The 12194-nt window shown below is 38.1% G+C and overlaps 1 long non-coding RNA gene and 1 pseudogene across 1 annotated transcript; both read right to left on the bottom strand.

The window, feature by feature from the left end:
• The window catches only part of LOC137073693 (uncharacterized), a 171761-nt pseudogene that overhangs the window by 109121 nt on the left and 50446 nt on the right, over positions 1 to 12194 (bottom strand).
• On the bottom strand, positions 8367 to 10521 carry LOC137072616 (uncharacterized). The gene is made up of 2 exons (XR_010904653.1): positions 9846 to 10521; positions 8367 to 9159 (listed from the first exon to the last, which is right to left on the bottom strand). It is a non-coding gene; the product is annotated as an uncharacterized lncRNA (long non-coding RNA).

The following is a 12194-nucleotide window of genomic DNA, read 5'->3' as shown; positions in this document are numbered from 1 at the left end:
CAAAAGTGCCCCTCTCAACATTCATCATTACTATATTGTGGCCAATAAAACAGAATTTGAATTATAATTAATATAACAACGTGTACAAAACAGTAACAAATGGCGGAAAAGCCGTTTATCTCGTCTCTGTCGGTCTGAAATGTCGTTGTCCTAACGCGTTGCTATGGGTAGCGTGTGTTCTGCTCGACTGCGCGTGGTGCGAGCGGCGGCACTGGTTGTAACTTGAAGAATAATGCTTTATGTGCGGTTCTGTCGATGGAGACACGTGCTGGCTCCTCAGTGATAGGCTACACTACAACAGCGATAATAAAAGAAAACCGTGGGCAAAACGGTCTCTCTTTGTAAACTGTGTTCAATGCATGCGAGTGCTGCCGTATGACCAGTCATTTTCACCATCATCACCCAGAATATTCGCCAGAAGACGCGAATGAGAACTCTCTGCAGTGAGAAGATCTGTCTCTGCGCTCGTCCAGAAGCACACACACGTCTCACAGCGCGCACATGTTGAGTTCTTCAAGTCTTGCGCTTGAACGGACAAACTCACACAGTAAGTATGTCAGCGTGTCCATCTTGATGAGTATCCAGCAGACATAATCTGAATATGCCTTAAGAGGACTTTATCCAGTGGAGAGAGACGAGCATATCCCTGTATTAGCTCTTAAAGGGGCAGTAGCCTTTACTGCTGTCTGTTTAATGTCAAACAGAAGATAAGGACATCACTCACTGCTCTTGAAGTTTAATAAGGATTAATCTTTAATTTCAACAGTTAAATGTGCAGTTATTTTACATTTGATTCATTTATTCCATTTCTCTACCTAAACACTAATGTTAGACCCTCCTGAAAAACCTGAAAAGCATTGCTTGTGCTGCTGCTTGTATTTCAGTGTTTTGTTCTTATTTTCTTTATTTTTATGTGACAGTAGTTCTTTCTGTCCCTGAGCATGGCAAATACCAAAGCGTACTGAAACCGTGAGCCTGAAACCGCGATACAAACCGAACCGTGATCAATCTGTACCGTTACACCCCTAGCGTAACGTATGTATGGGGGGTCACAACATTAGAACATTTCCAAAGGGTGCCATGACTGAAAAAAGGGAAACACTGATTTAGTGAACGGCTGTGGCTCGACGGCAGGAACAACAATCCAAACCATCACGATTATTAAACCTTTTTCATCATTAACGTTCATCAAAGCTATTATTGTAAATGTAGGCTGTCAAGAAGGAGGAAAGAGGGGCAGTGTCTCTTCAAAACAACTGAGAGACAATACATAATATTACAAAAATAAAATAACGTCTGATAAAAATGGTCTGCCATTGTCTGCGATGTTTGTCTACTGTAATATTTACCAGTAAAGAGTTGGTTATAGCGACTTCATTAACTGAATTCATAAAAACAACTTTTAGCTTTTTGATCTTCAGATACACTAGTCTATATCACCAGATGCGCTGGTCTGGCAACAAGTGCAAGCCACTCCAGAGACACAGATAGCTGCGTGTGCTGAGTTAACACAATCGAGCGGATAAATACGGAACATATCACGGGAAAATACTAAAACGGGAAGACAGCGGGAAAAGAGCTAAAATACGTGAGAAACCCGGGAAAAAGGGAGGGTTGACAGCTTTGAGTCAATGACAGCTAGCGGTGGCTGGACCCTTTTCTTAATGAATGCACCTGAAATTTATGCAATAAACATGTTTTTGACAAATATTTCAATCTGTTTGTGGTCTATATAGCCTGCAATCAGCCCATCGCCCGAAGGCACGGCTTGAAGACCCAGTCAGTGACGTCACGATATGCTAATTTGTTTAAATTCATACCGACACTGTAAAAAATGATTTGATGGCAAAGTAAATCAAACAGGAAAAATGATGCATATTTTGCTAAGAATAATCTTGTAAAAGTGAAAACTCGAGAGTATTAAGTAAAATCTAAACATGTACTCAATTTTTACTTGTAAATATTAGACATCCAACAGACAAGTACATTTCACTTGTGACTTTCTGGCATATTTACACAAATTAATAAAGTACATGAAGCTATTTAAAAAAAAATCAAGTAAATGTACGTGGTCTTGGAGCAAGGAAGCTGCGCATGCGCGGAAAGAACCGCGAGCGCTGAGGGCTTCTCAATCTGCACTGCACGCAAGTCTCGTCCGTGGTCTCCACAGCTCAGCAATAAACAGCATTATATAGGCCATTTTTATCTTATTTTTTATTCAGTAAATGTAATTTCATGCACTGGTTGTGCTGTCATCACCTAATTCTGTATATTTCAACAGTTTGAGTGTTTTAATGAGGAGCTAACTTCCTAGAACGTCAGCAGTTTAACTTTAGCTTTTGTTAAATTGAACAAATGATATTAGTAGTTACAATGTGGACACGACTGAGTAAACCGAGAGAACAAATCCTTCATTCGTGCTCAGGGTATATTTCTCATGTTGTGCGTCACATGCTAGCATTATTGTGAGGAAATGGCGACGAGAACCTCGTATTACATTAATGCAAGAAGTTTGAATGTGTCTTATCTGATTTGGGACGTTAGATAGTTATGATGACGTTTCGTTGAGCTCTTTTGATCATTTCTTTAAACACGCTTTGGGTTATGACATTCTGGTCGACAGACTAAACAGCAAACTAATATAAAACTCACAGACGCTCTGATGGGCTTGTTTTTTTATGTTAGAGATGTTTCAGCGGTTTCAAAATGATTTTTCATCCTCAAATTAGTGAGAGTAATGATGTGAATGCAAATATTAATATTAAAATATGTGCTGTTTACGGATTATTGTTTTGTGTGTGTGTCTTTTTTCTTCATTTCAGAATATTTAGCATGTGCATCCAGTCCTTTGTGCATTTGATGTAAACCGGTTGCGAGGGACAGAAGAGAGAGACCAGCTTATGGTTGTCCTGAAGTCTTCTCCGTGGTGGTACAGTTGATTTGGTGGCTTGGTTAAAGGTATAGTTCACCCAAAAATGAAAATCTGATGTTTATCTGCTCACCCCTAGGGCGTCCAAGATATAGGAGACTTCTTTTCTTCATTTGAACACAGAATAATATGTTTAGCTCCAACCGTTGCAGTCTGTCAGTCATATAATGCATGTGAATGGAAACAAAATCCATAAGAGTTAATAAAATATGCTCGGAGAAATCCATATCAACCCGGCTTGTGACGACACGTTGATGTTCTAAGACACAAAACGATCGGTTTGTGCGAGAAACCCAACAATATTTATATAATTGATGACGTCGAATGTGACGTCCAATAGCCTTCAGCGGACGATCACCTGAGGTCAGAGCACATGATCTGGCGTAGAGACAGGGGTGGTTAGTAATCTTTGATACTTTACTTAAGTATTTTTTGGGGGGATCTGTACTTTACTTGAGTATATTTTATTTGCATCTACTTTTACTCTTACTCCACCACAAAATTAAAGGCAAAGTTTACCTTTTACTCCAGTACATTTCCCCACGCCCGCTCCAAGTATTAAGTATTTATTACACTTGATCTCCAAACCGGTCTGGTCGGTCATGGATGATCCAGTCGGGTATAGACTTGACAAGGCTGACGGGTCAGGTTTGCCACACTAACGTTAGCTCAGTGCTTCCCCAACTTTTTTATTTTGCGGCACACAATTTACTATGAAAACATCGGTAACATTTGACAATACAGGTGCACTATTATAATTCATGCCTAACTAATGCACAGATAATCATGAGTTAATGTATTACTAATGAAGAACTAAACCATTTATTAATGATTACTGCATCAGCAACTAATGAACATTCTCTATGATTAATAGATTAAGGAATATATGAATTACTATTAATTAAATATGACATCATTAATTCCCTAATAACATATTACATGAACTAATAATGTAAATTCATGTATTCATGCATTCCGACTCTCAGTTGTGTTTAATTCATCATTAATCATAACTATTGGCAGAATTATAGTATGACTTTACTTGTTGAGGCACATGACTATTAACTAATTGTTACGTAATATGTCATTGTGGTTATGGCTTTTGAATTAATGTTGAATTAGTTAATAATATCTCATCTGTTTGATGGAGCTAATGTTATGGAACATGTCTATTTTAAGTTTAACCCCTATACTGCGTTAATTGTCTCTCATTAATTGCAAATCTAACAAATTCTTAATTGCAGTATCTAATCTTATCATTTGTTCAATTAAAGCATTGCATATCAGTCCCAAAAGATGTTATCTGCTTATTGATATTTACAGTTAATTTGAATATTTACTTTTTACTTTCGGTACTTGAGTACGTTTTAAATCTGATACTTTTGTACTTTTACTCAAGTGATGTTTGAATGGAGGACTTTCTACTTTTACTGGAGTATTTTTTTATTGAGGTATATATACTTTCACTCGAGTATAACTTTTGAGTACTTTTACCACCTCTGCGTAGAGATCTGCGTGAGAGATCACTTCCGGTGTCCGTGTCTGAGGACATCTTAGTGTCGTCACGAGCCGCAGGGTCTAATATGGATTTGTCTGTGCATGTTTTTTTGCTCTCATAGATATTGTTTCCATTCACACATATTATACGTAGGGCTGTCCTAGAATAATCGAATATTCGTTCGGTGAGGTGGCATTCGATTTTCAGTTTTGAGATTCGAATATTCGTTTTTTTTTTTTTACACGTGACTTCCGTCGCGGACTCATTCTCACTCATGCTTGAACCACCCGTTGGCGAACGTACTGATTTATTTCATCTCATACTGAATCGGTACAAAATGCCCAAGACCTCCGCTGTTTGGGAGATCTTTAAATTAACTGAGGATGACAAGACAAAGGTAGTGTGTCAAATATGCGATTTGAAACTGGCCTTCCACAACAGCACCACAAGTTTGAAAAATCACCTGAGTTCTGTAAGTAGCACGCGGCAAAAAACAAAACAAAAAAAAAACTGCTTTTATGCGCTTAATTTGCTATGATAAATAGGCTAATTGCAAATACGACACTATTTAAAACCATACAGCAGCACAGGCTGATAATAATTTGTTTATAGGTCCATCCACAGGTATCGCAGCCATCAACATGCTCAACAAAACCCAAACCGTTAACAGAGAACAGAAAGAGAGAGATGACAGATGCCGTAGTAGAGTTTGTCTCTACGGATATGAGGCCCGTTAATGTAGTTGAAGGCGAAGGCTTCAGAAAATGAATGAAGATAATGGAGCCAGACTACACTACACTGTGTTTGGTATCACTTGTGCACTGTCCGTTTACGGAGCATAAACCTGCCCGTGTAATGCGTACCGGAAACTGTTCTATTTAAAAGATTATTAAATGTTTATTAATATTTAAAGAATGTGTGCCACCTGATCATATTGCACCAAATGCAACACTGCACTCCACTGGGTCTGCCGCAACACATTTACGATGCCCAAGAGTGAAACGTGAAGTCCTGAAAGATGATACAAATGCAAACCGACACTATTATTATATATTTAGCCCCACCCACCGAAGCTTCGAAGCTCAAAAAATGGCATTCGAAACAGCCCATATTATACGACTGACAAACTGCAGCAGTTGGAGTTAAATCTTCATCGGTGTTCTCCTGAAGAAACGTCTCCTATATCTTGGATCCCCTGGGGAAAGCAGATAAACATCAGATGTATATTTTTGGGGGAACTCTCCCTTTATTGGCTTTAATTGTAACAGTAGTCTGTTAATGTTTTGATACTAATAAGGAACTTGACTGACTTTACATGTTTCCACCCAAAAGCTATTATCTGTCTTGTTTTTTGTTTAGTGTGGAGAACTGTACCCTTGAGAAAACCTGTCCCCTGTCACATCCAGAATGCTGTGTGTAACCTTTACATTTACACTTGTATTAGTGGCAGATTTCTTATGTTGTATTACAACATCTGAGACGATAATGAGGGTTTAAATCTAAAATTGTTCAAGAATGTTTTTACATTTATACATTTCTGAATTTGTATTTCATGTTTTGCTTCAGTGTTTAGTTTTAAATGCTTTTAAAATGTTTTGATAGAGATTAAGAAGCGATCTTAAACATTTAAACCTGACTGAAGCATTAGCTACATGTTTCTGCATGTGCTTATTTTTTATTTCTTGTCAATAAATTACCCTTGACTGCACATTGTCACAGTATTATTGTGTCCCATTATAAAAGCAACATTTAATTTAATTTACAATAACCAGCACTGCATAAAACAAGTAAACCGCATTAAAAAGAGTCAATAGATTTACTGAATTATATTAACTACATCCAATTTGTAAGTAAAAATGACTCAATAAAATGTAACAGGCCAAGTTATATGTACTTGTGCACTTTGTAAATTTGACTCAGCTTAGTTCAGTAAATTTACTTCATTTCCTTTGGTGTTAAATTTTCCACGCGGGAAACTCCATTAATGTCCGCTAAAGTTTCCAGATGGAGTTTATTATGATAGCGACGCGATGCGAAAACACTGAGCAATAATATGACATGATATCAGAAGATGATAACGGAACTTACCGAGATGTGTCCGGTTTTATGCTGCATTCACGTGCTCTCTGAATTATAGTCAATACGAGTTAAAAATGCACATGAACGCGCTCACATTTCAAAATCTGAATGGGATGAGCTCGTAATCACGATTTAAGAAGTGTAGGAGTGATCACATTTCTGAAGGCGACATCAACTCGAAATGTTTCCTTGTCATGAGAGTCGAGTCTGTACTTTCGGTTTCGGACACACAGGCGTTTCCTCAGACCGCGCATGCGCAGAGACCTCAGGCGGAAACAACACATAACCATCGCCCATCTCTCTTCTTCCTCTTCCTTTAGTTTCCTGACGGGGTTCATCTGTCAATAATCACACACCACGAGTTCACACAAGGCAAATATTTGGCATTCTGAATATGAAGCTTGGGTTTTCTTTTTCCAAATGGTGCATATGGATGTATTTTGATCACAGATATATAAGAAATGTTTCTAAACCAAATGAAGGGCACTGCACTAGGACATTAATGTGAATAAATACTACTCATTAAAATAATGAGAATAAATGAAGAAAAGTGTCCCATTAAGTCCCACCTGTGCTCAATATCAATATGCCATGAATCCTCTTCTAGACAGTATTTGTGCTCGAACACAGCAGTGGCACTGGGACTTTAATCTACTGAAGCATAAATGTTGTAAAAGTGAGCAGGACTTGAGAAAGAGCGGAGGAGTGATGGTAGAAAACAAGCCTCAGGACTGAAGATGGATGATCAGAGACTCTGGGATGAAGGACAGGAGGAGGAATAGAGCTGGAAAAGAGAGAGCATCAAACTGATATGATCTCCTCAAACCCTGATAAAGGAGAGCCAGAGGAACATCTTCACTAATCGCTCACGTCTCTAATGACAATCAGAATTCATCTCCAACATGCCTGGCCCCGCCTTGATGCAGTGATTGACAGGGCAGGGCGGGGCCTTCATTGAGTTTGGCTTCATTCATTGCAGAACAGATCAATAAATGCAACCGCAGGAGTCTTAACTGGGAGTCTAGATGCATTTAGGAAAAATGACATTTCAGTCTCATTTGGCTAGATGTTAAACATATCGAATCCATTTGGGAAAGACATTTTCATTTCGCAACTTATAAAGCGTTAAAATATGTGTTCAAACTAGAGTAGGAAACAGCAAATGTAAATGATATCATTGAGTTTGAATGATCATTTTGCTCAGAATATTGCATTTCAGATTGAATATTGCTCGCCATAAACGCATTCAAGAAAAAAGAAACACCATTTTGCTCTTCTTTTGCCATATCTTAGGCTCACAACGCATTTTGAAGTCACACTGAACTATTATTTTTGTTATTATTATTATTATTTTTTAAAGTAATTACAGAAACAACAATAATAAATCAGTAATAGTAACAGCAATAAAACAAACATAAGCAGAAATGACTAATAATAGTAGTAATAGTAGAAGTATTTAAATATTGATATATGTATAATATGCAGAAGAACATTTAAATGATCATTTTACTGCAGTTTTAGCTTTGACTTGTTAAACATATCTAATCAATTCTCTACAACATTTTCATTTCGCAACTTATAAAGCGTTAAAATATGTATTTCATTGAAATATTAAAGCTAGTGCGGGAAACAGCAAATGTAAATGATATAATCCCATTTTAATTTGGCATCAACCGTTGCACATATGTATTGTAAAATGTCAATTTAAATACAGAAATACATGATTTTGTGTATTACATTTGAGATTGAATATTTCCACCCATAAGCTTCCACACAGTAGATGATCAATCTCACAGCTATTAATAACTAATATAAATACGGCAGTCAGCGCCGCACAATCCTCTGAGAGACAACGGCAAATAAAAGACTCAAACAAGTCTTCTTTATTTCTGGCAGAACACGGAGAAAGTTTCCCAGATACACCAATAATCAGATTTGGACTGACAGTGTGAACATTATTCAGCTGAAGTCAGTTCAGGGTTGATCCGCTCAGGAACTTTGTAAAGTCCATCAATCATGAATGAGCTCAATTGAAGTATAAGCTATTCTACAGCAGACAATAGTTCCTTTATTAACTCTGAATCAGCTCCATGTTGATTTCATTCAGCTCAATATCAGAGGAAATGTTGCAGAAATCCTCCATTCTGAAGCAAAGTCAGTCCGGCCATAAAGCAGCTGAGCAGAAAACAGTGGTATCATCATCCAGCTCAGTTCAGTCCAAGTTCTGCACTCATCCAGTCGTGTCCGCGCAGTCATATCAATATTACCAAGTGTCTTTTAGAGCCACACTAAGCAGACCAGAGCTGAGCGGGAACCCAAACTCCAGCAGGTGACCGAGAGAAAAAACCCTTGGGAGAAAGCAGGCTCAGTTGTCCTCTGGCCGAATGAGCGAAGATGGTGTGATTATGATTCAGGCTGATTGTGGATGGATATCCCTCGGGTTGAAGATCAGATCCGTCAGGAGAAGTTGTAGTCTGTCCTGCAGCGCTGCGGTTTAGCCAGGATTGGACGGCTGGCTTCTCAGGGACTGTAATGATGCATTGTGTTCCTCGCAGCTCCTGCTTTGACACGTTCATTGCTGGCCGTCGGGTCTGTGCGGACGGACGACTTCTGCTTCTTCTGCTCTTTGCTGAGGATCTGATCTCACATTGTGCTGTGGGCAAGACCATAAAGACTCATCACAACATTTATTCAGGACATCTTATAGGACACAAGTAATACAATTTCAGGATTTAAACACAAAACAGGACTTATTTTGGAGAAGATTGAGGATATTTCGCTCCTTTGGCCGTATAATCCATTGGGAAAGAATCCTAGTTTGGCAATGCAAACTTTTTACAACATTTATTCTCTTATAACTTAAACTAAACATTCTATGACAAATTCTGTTGAGCAATAAGTGTAACGCCTCTTCATATTTCATACACACATTTCTAGGGCCTATAAATGATCAATATGACCAGAACATGCCTTCTGTCCTCTGATTGATAGGTCTTACTTTATTATTTAGAGAAGAAATGTTTTAAAAGTTGGATTAAAATGTCGTAACGCACTGCAAACCAGCTTTTCTTATTCAGTGAATCATATCAGACGGATTATGAGAAATACAACATAAACGTAATAAGCTAATGCTTAACCACAACTTTTCAAACATGTAAGTCCCCTCCAAATATTGTAAATATGTGAAATATATCTCTTCTTTAATCTGAAGGGGAGTAGATTTGCCACATCAGGTGGTCATGTTGTTTTTAGATGTTACCCGTGAGCTACACAAAGAATGACTGAACAACGTCAATATATCTCAATATTCACAGCAAACATCAAACCAAGAAATGAGACCTTCACTTTCCTGCCTCTCCCCACAGCCTCTCAAATGTTGGTATCCCTCAGGATATGTTCCCTATTTTAGGGGTTAATCGTGGTGGTGTTGGCTGACATTCAGAGCTGTGTCGTGGTCATCTCAGGGTTCAGGTCCACCATCTGATCTGGATCCGGCTCACTATCAGAAACGTACACTTTTAAAAATAAAGTTAAATGGTTCTTTGGCAGGCTGTGCGGGTCCATGAAGAACATTTAATATCCAACGAACCTTTCCATTGCACAAAAGGTTCTTTAGACCATAAAACGGTCAGAAAAAATGGCTCTTTAAGGAACCTTTCACAAAACGGTTCTTGGGGAACCAGAAATGGTTCTTCTATGGCATCAGTGTGAAAGCCCATTTGTGGTTCTTCCTGGCACCTTTATGATAAGGTATAAAACAGACAGACTAAAGTATCAGGTTTGACTCTTTCCTCACAGCACCTGCAATCACACGCAGATATTCATACTACATCTCATGAAATCTCATCATGTTTTATATTTTAAAAGGATACACAAAGGACATCCCATGAAAACCTTTGTCTTTTTCAACATATCGGATCTTTATTTGAGCAATATTGCGAGATGGAGGTGATATAAATAATAATACTCAAAAGTAACAAAACTGAAACTTAAAAGAATTTGTAAGAATTTGTAGAAATGCAATATTTGTTGAGGACAAAAGGACACCCCTACATTTATTAATAAGTTAAAATGCTTAAAGTTAGAATGAGGTGTGCCATATCATGTGCCAAAGATGAGAAGATGGTTGGAGAGCCGGTCTTATTTAAACCTCAGACATTTAGTTTGGTTTGCTCTTGATTGATGAAGTGAGTGAAAGCTCTCGGAGGCCTTCAGAAAGAAGGTTGTAGATGCATATGAGTCTGGGAAATCTCCAAAATATCAGCCATTCCACTGTCCGGGAAATCATTGACAAGCATGATGTCACTGGGGATTTGATTTTAATATAAATTAATAAAATATTAGTGTTTGTGCATTATCCCTAGCCTGACAAGCCGGAGCCACATCCAGATGTTTGGTCTGGAAACTATCCTAATGTTAAATTATGAGACAACAAAATAAAGTTCACCAAAACACCTTTTATTAGATGAAGAAAATGTTCCTCATTGCAGTTCACCGGAGGAATATAATCACATGAGTAAAGAGCTGGATTATATTCGCCACAGCTATCCTTTATAGTAAAATTATACATTTCATAATTGATATACAAAAGAAGAGGAAAGTTGGCACAGCACAACTCCTGAAATAGAGAAATATGTGTGTGATGTTCTCAGCACAGGGGACGATTGAGCCTAATAGCAATAGGTGTGTGTATAAGATTATAACGTGTATGATGACATATGTAAAGAATGCACATTCTAAAAAAATTCAATAACAAACTAATGCCTAAATGAATTAACCTCTTACACTCAGGGCCATTTTTGGGGATTTCCGCCTGGATTTGGCCGACCCAAATTGAAAAGCCTCCCACACACACATACAGTGGTCTAGGTTCAAAATGTTGGTGTCATTTTACAGGAAACCCTTTAAAGTTACATAAAACACTGCTAAAAGTCATAAACATTTAAGAATATGTTGTCTAAGCTGCAATAACCTCCCCAAAAAAATAGGCGCTTTTATTCCCCATAAATTCATTTTTGAAAGTGTGTAACTCAGGCCCTGTGTGCTCTAGGAACCTATATATTATATATACTATATACGTGAGGACACAAGTATTGCCAAACAAGGAACACACAGATGAGCCCTTAAACACACACACACACACACACACACACACACACGTGATGGACAGGCTCCTGGATTTCCTCATGTGATGATGATGATGATGATGGGGTTCAGTTTCATGTCCTCTGGAGTTGAGCCTTTGAGAAAGAGGAAGAGCGATAACATGTCAAAGAGGACGAGATCTCACCATACTGGTTTTAAAACCATCAGCTGTGTTTGGACTGAAATGCTGTTACACCTCAGGTGTGCCTCATTATTTTCTCATTATTCAATGAACCGGAGTCCATTATTCCACTCATATTACAGTTCCCATTCATTGTTCAGATGATTTATTTCAAGTCATGTGTCAGGTTTTGTCCTTAAAACACTCGTGTGTGCAAACCCAAGTCTCCGTTGCTAATTCCAGTACATGATTGTAGAGCTAGCCACTGATAGCAGACGAATGCAGTGATAGGAACAGATAATAACACTTGAGTCAGGACTAGTGGGTTACCATGACCTTTACTTTAGAATGTATTATATATTAAGCATTATTCACGTTAATGATGAACCTCTATACAGTAGCTCTTAGTAGTTCTGTAGGAG

This window comes from Pseudorasbora parva, chromosome 4, assembly GCF_024679245.1.
Source record: "Pseudorasbora parva isolate DD20220531a chromosome 4, ASM2467924v1, whole genome shotgun sequence".
NCBI classification, from domain to species: domain Eukaryota; kingdom Metazoa; phylum Chordata; class Actinopteri; order Cypriniformes; family Gobionidae; genus Pseudorasbora; species Pseudorasbora parva.
This window is presented reverse-complemented; position numbering and strand designations above follow the sequence as displayed.